Source organism: Phalacrocorax aristotelis, chromosome 11 (assembly GCF_949628215.1).
Source record: "Phalacrocorax aristotelis chromosome 11, bGulAri2.1, whole genome shotgun sequence".
NCBI lineage: Eukaryota > Metazoa > Chordata > Aves > Suliformes > Phalacrocoracidae > Phalacrocorax > Phalacrocorax aristotelis.
Genome location: NC_134286.1, coordinates 4,861,345 through 4,882,186, shown reverse-complemented (window position 1 = coordinate 4,882,186; position 20,842 = coordinate 4,861,345).

Below are 20,842 nucleotides of genomic sequence, written 5' to 3'. Positions count from 1 at the left end.
CTTTAGTAGCTCTATAGAACATATTTTTAATTCTGTCATAGTCCTGCTATTCATTTTAATTTAATCTCTACTGCCAAGCCATTTCTTTTGAATTGCTCAAAATTCTTTCATCCTGATTTGAAAGAAAAGAAAGCTAAACTTGCAAACCCAATAACCAAAGGTTACTTTTATCTTTAATATTTTAATAAGCCACTAGAGTTAACATTTGCAACTGGAGAATTTTCATCAGATCCAGTGCAAGATACTGCCCTGTTTCCTTCAGACACATAGTCCCTGTCCTCCTTTCTCAGTTTGTGCCTGCCATGAATGAGGACGGTTCGTTGCTATTATCCACCTCTCTCCTCTTACTGCTTTTATCGCATTGGTGTTGAATGGTATGATGATACTGGTTGTTGAGTGTTTGATGTAAAGTCTGAGAGCAATGCGGTGCCATTTCTGCATTTCTAGACATTTCACTGGTGTGTCTAAAAGGGTTTTTAGAAAGTATACCCAACAAATGCTGCTGTGGGAATATTTCCTCCAGATGAGGGGTGTTAGCATTTGAGAGCGGGATTAACGTTAACCTTCTGGAGGGTTTTGCAACTGAATATGTTTGAAAACCCTAGCTTATTATTTAATGTAATTCTAATTATTTAAAATCTGCATCACAGTAAAGTGATTTTGAAATTCCACCCCCTTTGCACTGAAAACGTGCAGTTTTGAGTTGTAAACGTGTAGTATCAATCTATCGGTTTTTATTTGCCTGGTAGCCTGGCCTCAGCATTGTGTGCTGTTTACCTTGAGATATAACCTTTGGGTGTCACAGTGATTTGGCAATTAAATTTTGCTTAATTTTGTTTACTGCTGTCTGGCTTTAAGGTGTGAAAGATACCTAGCTGAAAGGAAAGACTGGGAATAAAGAGTTAAATCTGTATAGACTCAGGCTAAGCTATATCAATATGGGTGATCTTAGTAGTATATACTTGCCCAAGGTGCAAAGCTTTTTGTATATGATCCCAGACTGCATTTCTGTGTATGTTTAAATGTTGCAGCAAACAGTTAAACTCCCGCGAATAAGTGGGGAATGGATTATATTACTTCAGCAGGCACTCGTTCTAAAACATATTTGGTTATAACCTCATCTGAATAAAGGCTGCCCTGGTTCTGAAATCTATAATGTTATTTCATTACCCTCACATTCAAACATGCATACAAATCTGACAAGCAATAAATTCATTGGCTGAAAGCAACTTCCACTTTAGCAGCTGTATCTATTTTGGTGTATTGTCTTGGAGGCTATGTCAATGAGCCTGCGTATTCAAGTATTCAGTATTCAAGTGCTGAAGTTTTTGATTGGAAGCAGGCTAATATTAATCTTCAGTTATCAAAAAGCCTAATTCACAATCTATTTCCCCAAGTCCTCAATCAAAAGATCATTTTTTTTTAAAGTCTGACAAAAATTCATTTTTATTTGCTGAAGTAAGATTTTTTTTTTTTTTTTTTTCTTTTTAACCAAAATTACTGACCCCCGAACAGGATATGAAAGTAAAGAATGTGAGTGTCTGACGTTACGGCATGTGAAAACAAATTCGTTCTCTGGACCTTGGAGACAAGACCTACCAGATGAAAATCAAATAAACTAATTTGTGTTGAGCAAAGAACATTTCATATATTATGGCTGTCTGGGCTAATTTCACCTCTTTCCAGCTACTGATTATATAAAACTTCTTAAATCAGTGGGACATAAGGCACTGTACTGAGACCAAGGTCAATGAAACCAGACTCTTTCAGGATGTAATGAATGGAGACAGAATTCTCCAAGGGATCTCCTTAATGTACATCAGGAGCGCAACAGATCAGACTAGTGATCATGAAATGGACTTGTACTTCTATTTTTTTTTTTTTTTCTTTTCCTCCCAACTGCTGTTTCCATATTTTCTTCTTGAACATTTCTAAACTGCATATGAAGGTTTAATAGGAAGTTCTCATTATCAAGCTGCCTCTTCCTGGAAAAAAAGGTAAAGGTTGAACACATGGAAAAAATCACAGTAAGATGTTCCTGTTTGGTTAAAAACAGAAATTAATGGGCAGCCACGTATTATGACTTATGTTATTCCTTATTTTATGGAAATACTTTTTTTTAATGCATATCTCTAATTGCAGAGTTCTTTCAAGTAGGCCGTCTGAATGTACAGAAGGAAGGGTTCCAGTAACACTCCCGAAACTCTTTTCTAAAGCAAATGCTCATCTAAATTTACCCACTGCAAAATGCATGCCTTTAAAAGTGATGATTTGGCAATCGTGGTCTGTAAACAGTTGTGGTGGAGGTTCTCCAACTCCAAATAAGTCTTTCTTAGATTATTTAGAAATCCTGGTTTTCATTCTCGTTTATAAATGACTGTAACAAAACCTCTGTATAGTAAAATTATTTCTCATATCTTGAAGTGATATGCTAAATACGTTTTGTTAAAACTGTGAGGTCGTATTTACTCTAATTTTACACAAAATCACAGTTATTCTATACCAGACCTTGTGGAGAAAGATCAGGGGGGAAAAAACCAAAACAAATCAAAACACAGAAAAGACCAGAGAAAAAACTGAGGAAGGTCTGTCTCATTATATGAAGTAAGTATGAACTTTTCCAGGCTTCTGAGTTCTTGAACTAACTGGCATGAAACTAACTCAAGTTAGTCAGTTGTTATGTTGAAAATTCAGCAGCTTCGATGCAGACGTAGACACATCACGAATTGGCCAGAGGCCATCTTTAACTGTATAAACCACTGGAAAGAAAAATATGTAGGTTCTTACTGTGTTGATAGTAGGGTTGTGAATAGTTTGTGTAATGGGGCAGCAGAAGTCATGAGACTGCGTCACTAGTAGAGCTGAGCTGCTGACTCATTGTAATCAGGTATTTAGAGTTAGTGAAGTCTGTGGGACAGTGTGGCAGTTAGATATTAACATATCCAAATCATCTGGATCTGTCATCTGAGATGCATAAGCAGAGAAATTATGAAATTGTCAAAAAGATTTCAGCTAAGAAATTTGTGGTACTTGGAAGTATTCAAAATAAACAAACAAACAAAAAATAAACAAAGGACAAGAAGTTCAAAAGAGAAACCTAAAGCTTAGAGCGTTACATATTTTTCTCTTGAAATCCATATAAAAATTCTCAATGGCTAAGTATTTAGGATGCGTAAATGCTCATTGAGTCTTAAAGTTGACATCATGTAAAACCAGGAAGCAAACAAAAATGAATAGATCATCTTAATGCAGTTTACCCATTAGATTTTAGAGATGTACTTGACCCATCCAAATCTCATAACTTTGTAAAATCATTTTTATTCCTTCAGGTTTGTTTCATATATTAAAAGAATGACTCATCCATGCTGAGCATGAGAAGCAGATCTGCTTTATCATACAAAGCACAAATTGGTAATCTGGAAGAAGCAAATATATTGGTTCTTCAAGGACATTTTTGATTTGTGTCTGAAGACAAATCCAGGGCCATAAGGATGTTAAACTTAAAAAACTACATTTACTATTGGTGCTTGTATAAGTGTATTAATACAGCTCTTCTGGAACTATTGTTTGCATCTTTTTGTGTGTGTGTGAAGGGCAGAAGAACAAAATATTTGATTTACTGCAACCTTGTCAGTGTTTTGTTAGGCTGCCTTCAGTCACAAAGGCATGCATGCTAGTACGGTGTAGTCCGTTTCTAATGATTTTTGATGTGGTTATCCTTAAGAAGCTATTTTTCTGTGAACTGCTAGAAGCTTTTATATCCTGAAGCATCTCTACTTTCTCCATTCATAACTAAATTGGAATACTCAATTTTGAAATAATAGTTAGTGTGATTTATTATTTACCGAGACAGCAATGAAGAAATGTATTTGAAAAGAAGCCAGTAGCAAATTACAATCGATTTGCACAATATAACAAATAAAATGTTTGACGGAGGCAGACTTGCTGTTTCAAGTGATATGTGATCTATAATAATATCTCCAAGATGTCTGCTTCTTTATTACTGTCAACAATTCATTAATCATCTTCCTACAAAAAAGCAGCTGCACCCCCCCACCCTGGTTCAGACGTCTAAGAAAGAGCTGATTGTGGCTCTGCAGTTTCTACTCTTTTTTTTTCTTTCTTTCTTTCTTTTTTTTTTTTTTTTTTTTTTTTTAACCCAAAATGCTGTTGTTCAAGTAAAACAAACTTACAGAACTTCAGGAAGTCCCTTCAGGTGCCCTTGGAGTGAAAGCAGGTAGAATTATCCTGTGATGGACTAGTGGTTAAGATGATGGACTACAATTGCCTGATGTGTTGTTGAATGACTGATGTCAACAAATACAAAACCTGGAGTGACTGCTGATGCACAAATAATTAAATTAATCCTAAAATAATGTGCGTAGTAGAGACTCTTACAGCCATAAGTTCACTAGAAACAGACATTCATGTGCATTTTCCAAGAAGGTAAAATATTGTGGGTTTATACCAAAAAATTAATTTGGTTAAAATATTCTTGCTGTGCTTCTGACACTCTGGTTTTCATCCCCAAATGCTGCTGCGCCTGCAGTTCCATTACCACAGCATCACTGCTGTGTTCGGTGCAGTTCTGTCATTTGGGGAAGGACACTTCTTCCAAGTGCCAAGAAAGTTGCAGCTACATCTTTTGAGTTAATCCAGAATATTTTTTTCTAACAATATTATTTAGCTATGAGATCTTCGTCTTCCCATGCTTTAGTGTACGGTGTCCTGACTGTTGGTGTATTCCTGAGGAAGAAATGACAGCAGGAGCAAAAGATGCCTGAGCTACAAAAAAACATTTTAGTTCAGAGATAAAGATAGCCCTAAATGAGGTAAGCAAGTAGCTACAGAATAGGAAGCTTTAATGAATCCTCTGCTACTCAGAATGTGCATTTCTCAGATTGTGCTGGATGTTTCACTGCATCCTTTAGATAACGTAGATGAGTGGCAGAGGGAGGAATATTCTGCCTCTAGTAAAGTGTAAATGAAAGGAAAGATCTGCAAAGATGTTTAGGCATGCAAAGATGCAGTTAAACACTGATAGGATCATCAGCAATCCCATGGTTAGGCCAGTGAGTTTATCCAGAATTAAGTGCATTATCCATGTAATTCGCTTCTGAAAATATTCATCACCAAGCAGGATGCTTAAATGCCACTGTAAATCTGGCCAAAACTGTTCTTATTGGTTGTCCAAACTGAGGAAGAAGTTTATTTTATCCTTGAAAAAAGCACAGGCTACTTTCCAAACCTAGCTCATTCCTATAGAGGAGGTCATTCTGCAAAAACACATAGTAGTGCATTAAGTTATCTAAAAAGCCTCAGGAACTCCTTGACCAGACAGCACAATCTGTTAAGCCAGTTCTTTGATACACTATCAGTAGACAGAGGGCAATCTGTCTGCGTCCATTCCCTCTATCCTCTCCCAGACTGCAGCTGAGTTAGTTGCATCTTTATGCATATCCATACATTTATTAATCCTTAATGGATTTCCCTTACATGAATTTGTGCAATCTGTCCTGAACCAGTGCACAGCCGGTATGAAAATGCAGGGTTAGCGCTCTTATTTCAGTCAAACTGATGTGGAAACTGCAAAATGTGACATTAGTACCAATTAATTAAACCATCAGCGAAAGGCTTAACCACTTTTCTTGCTATATTGTGCTATTTATAGAATGAAAATAACCAGCCAGTACATCAAGACTATTAAATAACAAAGAGATAGTACCTTCGCATTCAAGTGAAACAAGTTGCATTATTATGTGTGGAACAAATAAAAGTTCTATCAAAATCTCTAAGAATGTTTTCTGAGACAGATGTTACTTAACAGCGTTTTTATGTAACTATAAATAACCACAATAATTATATATTAATATAATTACTGCTGTTCATTGTCTTTATTACAGGTGGTTCAGGGGGGACAACGTGGGAAGAAAGAGTATGAAAGAGCATAATATCATGAGAACAGTGTCTTCCAAATTTTTCTAAGTCGTTGAATTTCTATTTGCATAAGAAATCTTCCATAAGAAAAAGAGCAGCACAGAAATTTTTTGTTTGACTAGAAGCCATTTGCTTTTGGAGAACTTTCTTGGGTTTTCCAAGTCTTTCATTCTGGAATTAAACTGCCACTTGGACAAGGCAGACAGGCAGCTAATTAGCAAAAAAATAGGCATTGAAAGCTCTTGGTAAAAAAATTTCACACTTTTGTAACTAAAATGATTGCTGAGGATATGGTATTGATTTGATAGTTTTGCAGCTGAAAATGTTTGCTAATTGGAGAACCAATTCCGTATTTCTATTCCCAGCGCAGAAGCAAGAAGCTTCTGAATTAAGCATCAAGAGCAAATATTGCTGAAGGAAAAATAAAGCCAATAAAACTCCAGGATGTGATAATGGATGAAACGGCAACCAGGCAGCCTTGCCCTGGGCACTCTAAAACTGCCCTATAAATGGACAGGTAGGAGTAGTCCTAAAAATTAATCAAAAAATTAATATTGATGAATGCTAGTAGGCAATTATGACTGGCTAAGCTAATCATATTTTTCAACTATTGTTTTCATCAAAATGGTCTATGGGCTTATTACTACTATTGTTGTAATGATCAGCGACGAGATACAAAACCTTCTGATGAGTTGCCCTTGCTTTCACAGAATTGACTCTCTTTTCTGGCAAATCAATCATCGTGATAGAAACAGGTAAAGAGGGAGACTAAAAATGTTAAATGTTTCTTTTTTTGTTTCTTGAAAACCTTAAAAATTCCAACAAAATATCTGAACAATATGAGAATGAGCTTAGATTATTTTTAAAACATGTGCCTTTTTTTATTTCCCTTTAGATAACTTTATTTAATCAGGTGGTGTTAACCCTGTGTTAATGCTGTATTCAGGACAGATAAATCAGCTCTTTTCTGTTTCAGATGTCATTCAAATAGCAAAAAGTGTTTGGTGATCTATAGGAGCTGAATACTTGCAGGCTGCTGGTAACTGCTGACAAATGACACCAGTCACTTCCTTACATCTGTATCCATCTTTGAATTTTCTTAGGTCTGGGGGGTTTTTTTTAATAAAATAAATTTTTCCTCTCTGTCCCAAATCAGATATTGACATTTCTGAAAAAGTGCCAGCCACTATCTCAGGTAATTTCAATAAATATACGTCCAGCAGTACAAGAAGAAGAAAGAGCTATAGTAAATCCCCCAGCAACAGTATGCTGCCAGCCCATCCCTTCCCCCTGCTCCCCCCTAAAAAATCTATGGAGCTATGGGATGCTTGCTTGGAAGATAACATAAAATATAGAAGTATGAATAAATAAAAGAGCGCTTGTTTCCTCCAATGTGTATGCCTTGTGCCATTTTATATCCTTCATGTCCCTCCCTTCATCCCTGCTGTATCATTCCCTTTATTAATTGCTCTGCCTTTTCTCTCCTTCCTTTCTTCTGGCCTTTCTTCTTGTAGAAAAGCATAACTTCTGTTCTACTCATTCATTTTTGCTCATTCATTTTTCTTTTCTTCATTATCTCTTGACCATGTAAGTCTCCTTTCCTCTACCCCAGAGAGAGTTTTTCATTCCTCTTATTTCACTCCCAATGATCTGTGTGCCCCTCCTCCTGTCTCTAATTCTTTCTGTTCCTTTGTCACGTGCACTCTGTCTTACTGACCCCCTTCCTCTGCATCCTGCCTCTGTTATTTCTTCTTATGGCCTGATTGACTTCTTTCCTGTGGCCTCTGCCTAGCTTGTCCTGAATTCATTCTTTTCTGTCCACCACAGTGCACAGCTGGCACATCCAGCTCTATCCCCTGTTCTTCCTTAGTTCTGTTACATCATTTCAGCTTCTGGACGACTTCTGCCCTTCCACCACCTCACTGGGTGAGCACCTACAGCTGCTTTGGTTTATTCTCCTCAAAGGGCAGCAAGAAGACAGAATTACCTAGAAGCATGGCCCCTTTCAGAGAAGGCTGACGTGCTGAGGTACTGCCGCTGCTCGGTGTCCTCTCCGGGTCCATCAGAGCGTGTAGGGGCTGGCTGCAGGGAAGGGAGGATTCATGGCTGCTGCCTGCTGTGCTCTGATTATTCTGCACTTCCCAGAGCTGCGAGAAGCAGAGCGTAATTAGCTCAGCAATGAAGCTTTTTACAGTTTGGAATCATTTGTTAGTCCCACTGATGGTTTTGTATAGTGAAGGGTTGATTTTATGTAGGAAGTATGTTATTGAATTACGATATGTCAGTCATAATAATTAGCAAGCCCTAGCTTGTGCTCGCTACAGCAGAATGGTGTGGGTTGTTTTTCCCCGTAGGTAGGTTCAAACTTAGATAACAAGTATTTGAAATTTCACCTTTGCATGTAAAGTACTCTTCTAATATGTGAAGGTCCATATTGGATCCAAAGCCTAGGGCAAGGCTTGGTATCAAGTATGTATGCCTTTGACTCTGGACCGTTAGGTGTGCTGGCTGCACCTGTACCAGCCTGCAAGTGCTCTTTTTCATACTGTTAATTTGTTAAATGCTGGCACGTTTTCTGCTTGTGGTGACTTAACTAGCACCCACTCGGTGATGCTTGAGCAATCTGGGGATTAGCATAGGCTGGGAACCACTCCCTGATAGGCAGTTGGGATAGGACTACCCTGCTTTGGGAACAGAAAAATTTAGCTGAATGGAAACAAGCTGTACCCCTTAGTTGGCCCAAGGGCCTTAAAATGGTTCCTGGATTATTTCGGTTACTGGTGTATGTAGCTAAATTTCATCTCTTGGTTTCTTAATGTTTTAATTTTAGTGTTTATTGCTCATATTTACACCATAGCTGTACTGATTTATAGCAAAGGTCATTCTAACATGGTGCCATCTCTCCAGTAGTAACTTTCCTGGACGCTCATAGCAAATGTAAATGACACATTCCCCACATAATCTGGTAAAATGGAGGTCTTCTCCAACGAATTGCCCAAGCGTTGTTTCGACTCATGCAGATTTTCTGTATGCACAACATCCCTTGTCAAGATTTACTGTCAGCTGTTATATAAAGAACCACCTTCTTTTTTGCTTGTTTGAGCTTAGCTTCTGACTTCATGTGATGCCTTCGTTCTTGTGTGCAAGAGGCATCGAACAGTTGACTGCTGTCCATACTGTTGTTTATGAATGTGTTAAAGAGTGCAAGTCTTGGCACAGACTGCTGGCAATGCCCACCTTTTATCTCTCACCATTGTAATAACTGACCATTTTTGCTTTTACTTTGTTTCTTATCTTTTAAACAGAAAATATAGGACTTTTGTTTTGAGTGTCACTGAATACTAAAACTTGTGAAAAGTAATGTTCTTTTTCAGCTGGTTAAAGTTAGTATGGACTTGAATTCAGGCAGATCATTCGCAATGGTTACTTTGTGCCTGGAGTTCCAGACTTGCAGAGAGATGGGTTTAAAGATGCCAATAGCAACAGAATTTTCTGAGTTGAGTCAGTTCCTCGCTCCCTTCCCTATAGCAGTATAGTATGTGGATCTATTATTTAATGTTATTTATGAGCAGCATTAGACCTATGTGGAACTTTTTTTTTTTAATATACCAAATAGTTTTGTCTTTTTCCCTAGTAATGGTGAATATATAAATAATGTTATTGGTTTTGTTTGGATGCTAGTGTGCTTTGATCATTCTCATCTATCTTATACCAGTGAAACTCCATGAAGTGCTGTTAATTTACATCAATCCAGGTAAAAAAGAGAATCATAGGCAAGATGAAAGGTGGTGGGTTTTTAACTCCTTACATAAAATTCATTTTTTTATGTGAGAATTCTCTCCTGTCCACTGTTTCTTCCATGGCCTTTGAAATGGAAAAGTCTTCCAGTGTCAAAGAGTACTTTCCCATGCTCTTCTACAGCCAGGTTGTAAATAGATGCCATATTGTTAGGTACTGAAATAAGAAGCTTGCTCCCCACCCCACCCCACCCCGGATAATGTTAAGAAACTTAGTTTAGTATGTTTTGGGGTTTGATCTTTCTTGCACATTACCAATTTTGCAGATGCTTATACCAATGCTATTTCTAAAAACATTTCCAGTTAACTCTGCAGTCTGACAAGGAATGTTCCTGTCTTTATCAGAAATACGTGCGTGTATAGTGTGCTTGTCATTGACCCATCTCCTTCACCTTTCCCTGTAGGAAGATAAATTATAGAAACAATTTATTTTATTTAGAAGTTAGTATTGGATGTGTTTGCTAAATCTTATATTCTACATGGCTGAGGCGTTAGAAGTTCAAGATGACAACATAAACCTCTGTGTATTTTCTCAGCAATGATTTGAATTCGCTGTTTTCTTTAAGTCCTGTTTATTCTCAGAGACAGATTCTCATGTGATTTTGCATTTGAAATAATTAATATACTAAACTTCTGAATATTATTATTAAGTATATTATTAATATACTTAAACACTATTAGTGTTTAAGGCAGAAAGTGTTTGTGGACTGCCAACATACAAGATGATAATGTGAAAAATTATCAGCCGATCTTAACTCAGGTTTTTATTTCTGCAAGACTTTTTCAGAGCCCCTGACTACAAGGCTGTAGCTGAGATGTCTTTATTCTAATCTTAACTCTCTCTGTCTGCTACCAGGAACAAGCTGCTTCTCCCCACCCAGCCACTCCCATTTTTTTTTAGCTCTAGGTGCTCCGTCACAATGCCTCCTACATAGCGGAGTAGTGATGATTAATTCCTAACACATTTACAAGGTAGCTCCAAGGCTGGCTTGCATTCCAAGCGGACAATTATAGACAAAGGTGGCAACTTTGTTTAATGCTTTACATTGAAAAAAAATCTTCAAAGTCCATTATAATCTCTAATGACAGGGTTATCGGTTTCCTTCCAGGAAATTAGAACCTTGGCCACTTCCATAGTGTGTTCATTATCAGGAGCCATATGGGCATTTGAAAATATTTTGTGTGAACTGAGTGCAAATAATGGAATTCTGAAACGGTTCGTGACCACGAGGGAACAGGTCCTCGGCACAGGGCTGCTGGAATCTGCATTTCTTGGTCACTATGCAGTGAACACTTGCAAATAATAATCTGATCAAGCAATGCCCACAAACGTGAGGAAAACCTGAGGTGATTTATGTATTCATTCATCTACCTACTAATGAAGAGGACGCCAGCTTCTTATTTAGAATCAAATCTCTCTGGCAGAGACATGTATTATGGTGAAGGAATCAATGGCTGAGATGTTTCTTTTAGCAAAATCCCTACAAAGCAATTGTAAAATAATATATACTTACATTTAAGTATATTTGCATATCAGTAATTATAAGTGTATTTATATACATCTATATAGAAATAGTATACGTGTATATGGCACACATATTTATATAATACATAAATTATCTAAATATATATAAAAATATAATTATGTATTTATATCAATACATTAATAGTTTCTTTCTTTTGACTTTAAAAAGTTGACTGTTTTTCCTGTAGCAGACTTCAGAGATCGGCACACTAGACAATTCTTTCTCTACTGAGATCTACAGAACACTACAACCCCTTTCCATGTGCACTGGGATGAACTGGTCAAAGGAATATTGGAGTAAAGCTATAGCTCCCATTCAAAAATTGGCCAAATAAATTTTGAACTTTTGATCTAGAAACTTCTGGCTGGATAAAAGACTTTAAACCAGAACATTCTGCAGTTTCTACAGGAAAAAAATAGCAGACATTATCTAAACTAACTCTTATGGTAGGTGCATGATGGTATAGACTATGGACGTTCCAGATTCTAGTGGTTTCTGGCACCATCCACTTTATTTTACATTGATAGTATTGGCAACTTCATCTGGAAAGGAAACAAATAAAATATTGCTTTTTAAGTTAGCAAGCAATTCATAAAAGTGATTGAAAAGAGTAATTACCTAACTTAGTAATTGTATGTAAAGTCTCTAAGACCATGTCTAAACTAATCATCACAAAGTATAATTCACTGCATTCATATTTTAAATAAACTGTCATTGCTTATAATCTCATTTTGCGCACACCTGTTGAAGAAACAGGATCATGTGCGAAGAGAGCATGTTTAAATACAGGCCCAGGAGTTGGACTCGATGATCCTTGTGGGTCCCTTCCAACTCAGGACATTCTGTGATTCTATGAAATAATATTAGAGATGCAAGAGCAACAGAAGAAAATAGAGAAATAAGGCTGCCACATAATTTTAATCTGTTTTGCAGTAAATTCCAGGGAGATCTGAGATCAGGTCACAATTACAAATGAGCACCTGAATCGGCATATGGAAAATGAGTTAAGGAAAAGGCTGTTAACTCTGAAATGTTCTCTTTTGTCAGTTTCCCCATAGCTTAAATAAAGGTGGGTGGGTATTGATTCTGATGCGCGCATCATGTAAATTTAGAGTGCGTCGTCTCGTAGTGGCACCTAAAGCGTTGGTCAGCATGCATGAGAAATGCTGGCGAAGAAGTCCATTGCTGAATGAAGTGGCCTCTCTTCACTGAATTAGCGATCTATTTCTCTGTTCAAGAACTAACGTTACCTTCTGATCTTGAAGTACGGTTAGTAACTTTCTTGTTTTTTTTATTATTGAGTTTCGCTCAGCAGAATTTATTTTCTCTTGAACAAAATGACCCGCAGTTTCAACTGTGCTCTCTAGGAAAGATTCAGCAGAGTATTTTATACTTTCTTTGCTGAAGCATCTCAGACTTTTTAATTACGGAAGTAATAATTTTCTGATCTTAAATCACAGGAGAAGGACAAGCGGGGAGTAGGTCTGAGGAACTGTTAACATCAGCTTCATCCAAATACAATGAAGTTGTTTTAACATACCTTTTTTTTAAGTTTTGGTTTTTTTTCTTCCTGCGGAATACTGTGGTAATCAAATATGCTTCACTAGATCTTTTACCTAAAAATACAAAGAAATTTAAAAATTACTCCTATGGAAAATAGGAGTAATGTAGCCAATAGCACTGGATTTATTGAATTACCTTTAAACATCCAGGACAAGCACCGAAACAAATGTTGTTTATTATGAAAGGAAAAATGTATTTCCAAATAATCTTACCACCTAATGAATGGATGCTTCAGATCACACTTCTGCCACGAAATCATGAGAGATTACATAGGTATTTGTGTTACTTTAATAAAATTTAAAGCTACTGGAAAGTGCAAAACTGACGCCAGCAGCACAGTCTTTCTTCATTGCTTGTGCAGCTCCATTTCAGGGTCTCCTGTGCCAACCCCTCAGTGTCACAGAAACTGCTTGGAGGAGCCAATTTCTTGTTACGACAGAAGCTCTCCCACGGAACTAGGAGTGAAAAAGAAGTTGTAGGGAAGGACCCCTTTTATTTCCAGCACCTGGGAAAACAGTGGAGGCTTGCCTCATGGTCTGAGGATCAATGAAGAATTAGCCTTCCAGCTCCTCCTTACGGAGGCAGGGAAAGACCAGAATCATGGACAGCAGACATACAACAGAGAAGTGCGATTATTTTTCAAAATAGGATAAACCCTGCAGAGCTTGGTCCCCATCAGATCCCACTTACCTCAAAGAGCTAATGGCTTTGAAATGCTTGGGTTTTTTTTCCAAAACGCTCTCCAGAATTTTTATTTCATTTATATCCATCTCCTAGGCCCTTACTGACTGAGTTGTTTGAATCTTCAAGCTTGATTATCCCTTGTATATCAAAGGAATGGGAAGACATATGTACCCATATAAAATTAGGGGGTATCATCTCTCTTCTGTGCTGAATAGATGTCATCTAGCCAGCACCAGATGGAGAAGAACCATAAATCCAGTCCTGGCTCACTCAAAAAAAAATGTTTCCAGCCACATTTTGTTTGAAATTCCAGGTCCTTCTCTTAGTCCTAAAACCCCTCCTTGATCTTTGTCCAAGCTACTGAAGATTTGAGAGGGTCAGTATCCTCTCTGGCTTTAGCTGATATCATTTGTTCTTAGGCAGCTTTTCCTTACCAGCACCGAAACCTGCTACTGTGGATTATTTTTGCAATTAGCAGTTTGGCAACTTCTTTTATCTAAAGATGCCACAGATGCTGCAAACTCATTTAATCAAAATTGAAGGTTCATTTTCTTTGTGCTTTGAACTGCTAATGTGTCATTTCAGTCCCTTACTGATTGTCCTGTGAGTATATCACCAGATGATAACAAACACCAATATCGGTTTATGCTGTATATTCTTTTATTTCTTGCTTTAAAACTTGGAATAGGTAGGAGACAGCTAATTTTTTTCTTCAGATTGAAATCTTCATGCTCTTCATGATCTTCCAAAGGAAGCATTTAAAATCTATTTTGTAATAGGTAGCCTCTTAATGATTTATGATTGTAATGTGTAGGTTTTAAATCTTTTGTTACAAGTAATCTCCAAAATACTTGCTCTCTGGTTTTAACAATCATTCACTGAAAACAGGCAGTGCTGTAGGAGTCCCAGGAGCTTAATGAAGCACTTTGTGATGCTGCTACAAAAATTATTTTGGAGATTTGGCAGTCACTATTCACCTTAGCTATGAACCAACCAGTTTATACAGGCAAAAAAACCACCACCTAAACTACTGTGGCTTCCCTTTCAGCAGCATCTTTGTTTCATAATCAGGGCTTTATCCTGTGAACAGTTTAGAATGTCTATATTGATTAAACTTTAGGAGTCTTCACTTTAAATTCTATCTGGTATTCTGCAAACTATAATGAACGTTACCAAATGCATGGCGTCTTCTGGGAAACACCTTGAGATTATCAAGTTTAATTTCCCCCAGGAAGTTCTTACAGCAGTGCAATCAAGCTAACTTTTACTTGCTGTAATGGAATAAGATTTAATCTGCAATTTTTCAACCACCAACATTTCCTAATATTTTTCTTTTAAAAAAGCTGTAGAACAGGCTCTTGCTCTGTTTTTCTGTTACCACTGTACTTTTTCCCATAGCGCAACTGATAGATATCCTGTCCCTTTTCAGCATGCTGAATATGTGCAAGCAGCTTAAACCCTACGGTTGGTAAGGAATTTATGTAAATATTGCAATTAAATCTTGTCTGTAATAATAGGTGACCTTTAATCTAGTATATATTGAGTCCCCTAATCTCTCAGATTGTAATTGAGTGATGAAGCTGCAAGGCTTCATGAAAGAAAGGCAGATCATAAGAAAATAATGATTTTGTGTGTGCGTGTGTGTGTGTAAACCATGATTTTCCAATTACTACTCTCAGCTGGCACAGAAGAACATCTAACTCGTGATATGTTCTGATGCAAAATTAATCCTTTTGTAACTGTGCCTTTTTTGATTAAAGACTAGTTTTTCTTTCTTCCAGGCAAAATTCTCAACCCCTGTAGTAATTTCAATGTGGGTTGTGGGTTTTTTTATTTCCCAGGTTGTTATTAAAGAACAAGCATATTGGTAAATATAGGTTTAAATAATACAGAGAAGTGTCTGTATAATTAATCATTAGAATGATTTTATTATCTATAAACATTGCTTTGAAGGTGAAATATATCTGGTACATGCAAAAAGACAAGTCCCTGAATAGTGTGCAAGCTTTCTTTTTCCAATTTATGAAATAAGTATCCAGTTGTTAAAATTAATATTTTTAAGATAAGTAAAAATGGTTGTAGATGCAGAATAAAGAAGGAGTTCCAGTTTTGGTGACATGATATTTGCACAATAAAAGAGGAATAAGATTTGAGTAGCCAGAAAGGCTGAGCAAATATGGATGGAAACATTCGCTATGACTTTGCATCACAGAAGAGAAATTTTTAAATATTAGCTATGCCTACAGTGTCTGTGCATGTGCCAACAGAATCATGCAGGAAAACTGTCAACTGTCACAGTGATCTTGTTTGTAGTTTGAAATGTAATGATGAAAAGTGCTGTATAAGAATGAGGCGTTCCTTTTATTTGCATAAACTATTACTTTCTTGTCCTTATGGTTTTGCTTCCGTTTCCTGTATTTGCTTATGTTTTCCAACACTGTTAATAGTGGGAAAATATGTTCCCCAGTTATCTACCGAAATAAATAATTTTCAGGTGCTAATGTATAGCAGTATCAGCCCAGGATATTACTGGATACTCTAAGCTTGTAATATCTGCTGTTTGACAATGGAGAGCAGATATGGCCTTAATTTAAACTAGGGGAATGGGATACTTCTGACAGCAGGTGGTCTAGACCACTCTGCTAGCAGTCTGTTAGTGTGGTGCTGTCTGGTAGGTTAGGTTTGTGTGGCAGTCTCCCGAGACGACAGATCATCAGTGCTTCTGCCACTCCTCTTACAGCAGTGGTCTCGGGATCCCCTCCAGAGAAAATTAGACAAATAAAACCTAATCAAGGTAAGCAATGGATACAGTTTCTCAATTAGTTCATACCTTTGCGCTACAAGAAGTTTATTCTCCTCACAAGGAAGCTAAATTCAGCCTCCTGGTCCTTTGTGCAGGATGAAAAATCATTCCCATTTCAGACTGGGGTAAAAACAAAGCAAATTTAAATTTGTGTGATACGAAGCTTAACAGTCCATAGTTTGGAGTTGACTTTTTTTAAAAAAAACTCTGTGTATTACAAAACTACATTAAAAAAAAGAAATTTATACTTAAAAACTAAAAACATTTAGCTCGCTTGCGCTGTACTACTGTGGAACTTTTAACGAAAGCCAAAAATACAGGTGAATTTTCTTTTTTAATCTTCAAAACAGAATTTCATTGACATTGATATGGTCTTGCTGAACATAAGATTTTGATATTTTATTTTTTTTAAATTCCAGGGGGGAAATGCAGCTCAGAAAATGCTAAACCATCCTCTCTATTTCCTTTTAATCTACTCTGGTTAAGAAACTGTAGTCAAGACGTGAACAGCCTTTCTAAACTGTGAATGAGATGAACTGACTTCATACATGCAAAATTACAAGTAAGTCCTTTTAAAGTTTGAGGTATTGAAGCACTTTTCAATCTGCTTGGTATGGGTTATGTCCAAAGAGGAGCCCACAGGGATTTGAAAGAAATCCGTGCAGCATCCCCACCCATAAATGGAAGACTACTGATAAATTCCCTCTGAAGGATAAACTAGAGGTGTTTGAGGAGAACCAAGGGAGAACAAAGACCCAAAAGCAAAAGGGGGAAAAGGTTTCAAGTAAATGGCCTGTCACTTGCTGCTCAAGATGGCTGGTAGGTTAACAGGGAGGAGGAAGGAGCATTCATTCTCCATTTCCATTCCCAAGAGACCATTAGAGACTTAGATTGGTTTTGGTGGAGTGAAAGGGATGGGTATCGGATCTGAGAGAGAGATCTGAAGATACATTGTAAATAGAAAGCTTTAATGAGTATAGAAATGAGACATAGGAAGTGAAAAAATATCTGAAACCACAAATATAGCAATGGATGCATTTTTTAAAAAATGAGAGAAGTTCTGTTTTCTTGTATGGCAAATGGGAAAGAGCTCCAAAGAGAACAGGATACTTTGCCCAGTGTCTCCATGTTGACAAACACAGGCAGAATCTCTAATACTGTAGCTGCAGTACTCTTGAGACAGCTACAAATTGTCATGGGTAGCCATTGGCATCACGGTGCGGTATGGCAGCGCGAGCCGAATGACACACACACGGCTCCAAAAGAAGTAGGAGGAAGGAGACTTGTCTGTAGGAGAGGGCAATTCAACAGGTGGAGGTCATGCCTGTTTTGTGAGTGATTGAGCCTCCCCCCCCCCCCCCCCCCCCAAAAAAAAACAGCACAGAAATGGCCCACCAGGAAATCTCCCTTATGTAAAAGTTGGCGCCTCTTTGTGAATACAGTCCAGAAGAGTTCAGGTACATACTTGCACTCAAGTAATTTTTTTTCCTAATAGTATTTGCTTCCTTAGTCTAGCTGTTTACTAAAAATAAAAGGAGCTGATGGTGAATACAGGTTTCATAAATGCCAAGACAATTTTGCAGTATGAATTTAAAGTATGGCATGAACTAAAATCATTGATATTTTGTAGGTTGTTCATGTTGTTTACGTAGGTCCCTAATCACTTGAGGTATGTTTAAGCATTTTAACTGATACTTAGTGCATTCAAATTAGTAAATTAATCTCTTGGGTACACAGCAACTCAGCATACCTGGGGTCACAGTGCGTAAAGTTATTTTTTGTTGCTATCTACAGATTGTCTTGACATGCAGCATATACCCACAGGGTCAGAAGAATTGCCCTTTGATTACATGTACAATAATCTGGATCTCCCAAGGTATTCAAGTGGTTAATTAAATATCAAGTAATTGCTAAAACTACTAAGTGACATTTAATTAGTATGTTAATTGATATCAAATTTGCTCTCACTATCTTGTTTTATGTTAATAAAATCCCTAAACATTTCTTCGAAGTAGATTAGGAAACAATGTGCTTCAAATGTACTAATACAAAACAGCCTTAAGCATTACTTCTGCTTGTGGAACATAACTTCTGACTTAAAATTTTTTATCCCAGCTGTTTTACTTTGTCTATCTTCAAACTTACTTTTTGCTAAAAGTCTATTATATTTAGTAGTAGAGACCTTTCTTGGAATGGATTTTTGACTTTTCTAAGCCTGTAATCCCTTAGGAACCTACCTGAAGTGTCATAACTTACTAGAAATCTAGGGCTGCCTTTCTTCCCTTTGGCACCTACAAGGAGAGATAGCAAGGCGTTATGGGGAAAGTAAAGTGCCTCCATTTGACTAATGTGAATGATGTTCTCTGTACTGCCTCCTGATGTGGTGTGTGGAAACCTGTGCTTCATGCATAATACAAAAAAAATGCTGCTTTAGTGTTTGCCCAGGAAGGGTGTTCCTCCCCTCCTCTCCATGAGCCGACCCAGGAAACAGCCCTGCTTTACCTTTCAGGCTGAGCCTTCCAAAATTTTCACTCCTTGCTTTGATTGAAAAGCCCAACTACAATATAGAAAAGAAATGCCTTTAGGCGTGGGTCCAAAAAGAGACTGACTGAACTCCAGACTGACAAGAGCCCTAAGCTTGTCCTTGCTTCCAGCCACTGAAGTGTTCCCAATGGCCTCATCAAGAACAGGTGAAGAGACCAAAGTTGAATGTACTAAGTAAAAGGTTGTTTTCATAATGTTTTATCTGAGAACATACTGCAAAAATACTCCATGAATATTCATATGAATTTTTAAATTAATTCCTTTCAGCTGTGCTCATGCCTTTTGTGTGTTAGCTTTCTGTGGCGTTTCTTCTGTGCTTTATTAGTGCCAATGCACAGAGAGAGTTGGTTTTACATTCAGGATCACAAAATGCAAAGTCTAATTTATTCTCCATGAACATTCACACCCAATTACTTCAGAAGAGTCCAGCTGGGGAAGAGAAACAATGGTGTATGCCTGTGCACAACTAAACTGCATAGCTCTGATTCCAAACCTTCCCAACTTCAACATCTGGAACATCCATGTAAGCGATATAAACACTGTACAGGGAAGTGGGTTGAGAAGGGACTGTCAGAGAACTCTGAATTACAAATAAAGCAAATCGTGATCTGTTTATTCATACATATGTCACAGAAGAAAGAGGCAAAATCGGTGAAATAAATTATTCATCACAAATTACTCGGCTCCAGTTACGTGTCATCCAAATACTGCTACAGAACTAAGAATGCAACAGAATGATCATGATAGGCAAAATGACACTGATTTTCAACTATTTTTTGATTGATTTATTTGAACTTCTGTGGCTTCTTATGTATGGCATTGATTTAGATTTCATAAATAGTTTCACACGATGTATTTTTTTAAGGTTTCCCTTTCTCTTTGGATATATTGGATAATCCACATTTACTAATACAAAAAGTTTTTTTATCAAGAGTGTAATATTTTAAACCTTCTATAATACAAAGTGGATTTATTGCTGTTATTTGTATTTGTAAGTAGCCTTTCTATCAGTTCAGAATGTTCTCTGCAAAGGTAATACTAGTTGTACAACTCATATACGCTGAAATAATGATACATATGACTGTAAACATGAAAAATACATGTGAACAGTAGCATATTTGGAAGTTGTGTAGACTTAAAATCTTGAAAAATAATGTACAGGTACAAAAATACTTAGAAGTGACATGTTTGTTTATTAAAAAAATCTTCGAATGAACTTGTCATAGGAGATAAAAGTATTACTACCACTTTGAGTCCCCTTTCTGCCTTGTCCTTTAGCCCTCTCAGATAACGTCAGCTCCAAAAGTATTTCAAAACACAATCCAACTCCCCCACTTGCAGAAATGCCTATTTGCCATCATTATCACCAGCAAACGTTCTCTGATCTCCCAACATCTGCATTGCCTTTTTCTACTTTCCGCCTCATCTTCTTCAATGTCTTGCCTTTGCCTTGAGCCCCTGTGGGCCCCGCCTCTCCCCGACGTATCTTCAAGGGTCGATAAGGTCCAGCTGCAGCTCTGATGCCCCTGACAGCTGTCTTTCTGCCTCCACACTTCCCAAGCACTGAGGGAGGCAATATATCACATCTTTCATACGAAGCAGTTCCAAGTCATTGCCAAATCATTAGGCAAATGACTGTATTCTGAATGCCCTGTAGGAATTCAGTGGGAGCTACTGCTTCACACAAAAGTGAGACACAGCTAATCAGCTGCTTACCACAAAGCAGCAGCCCCTGCTCCCACTGAGCAACTGGGAAGTTACTTGGTGCAGCAAAGAGAGCTCCTTGCAGTGGAGCCCAGGAGCTCGGCAGAGCCCGAGCCCGGAGCCAGCCCACGGCAGCCAAGAGACCGTTCCGTGAGGGTCACGGGGCACCCGACCCTCCTTTAGATGAACTGGAAGCCAACGTCTAACATTGATACCAGTACAAAACCTACTTATGTGTATGATGAGCAGCCCGTTGCCTTCAGACATGACTCTGAAGCTCATAT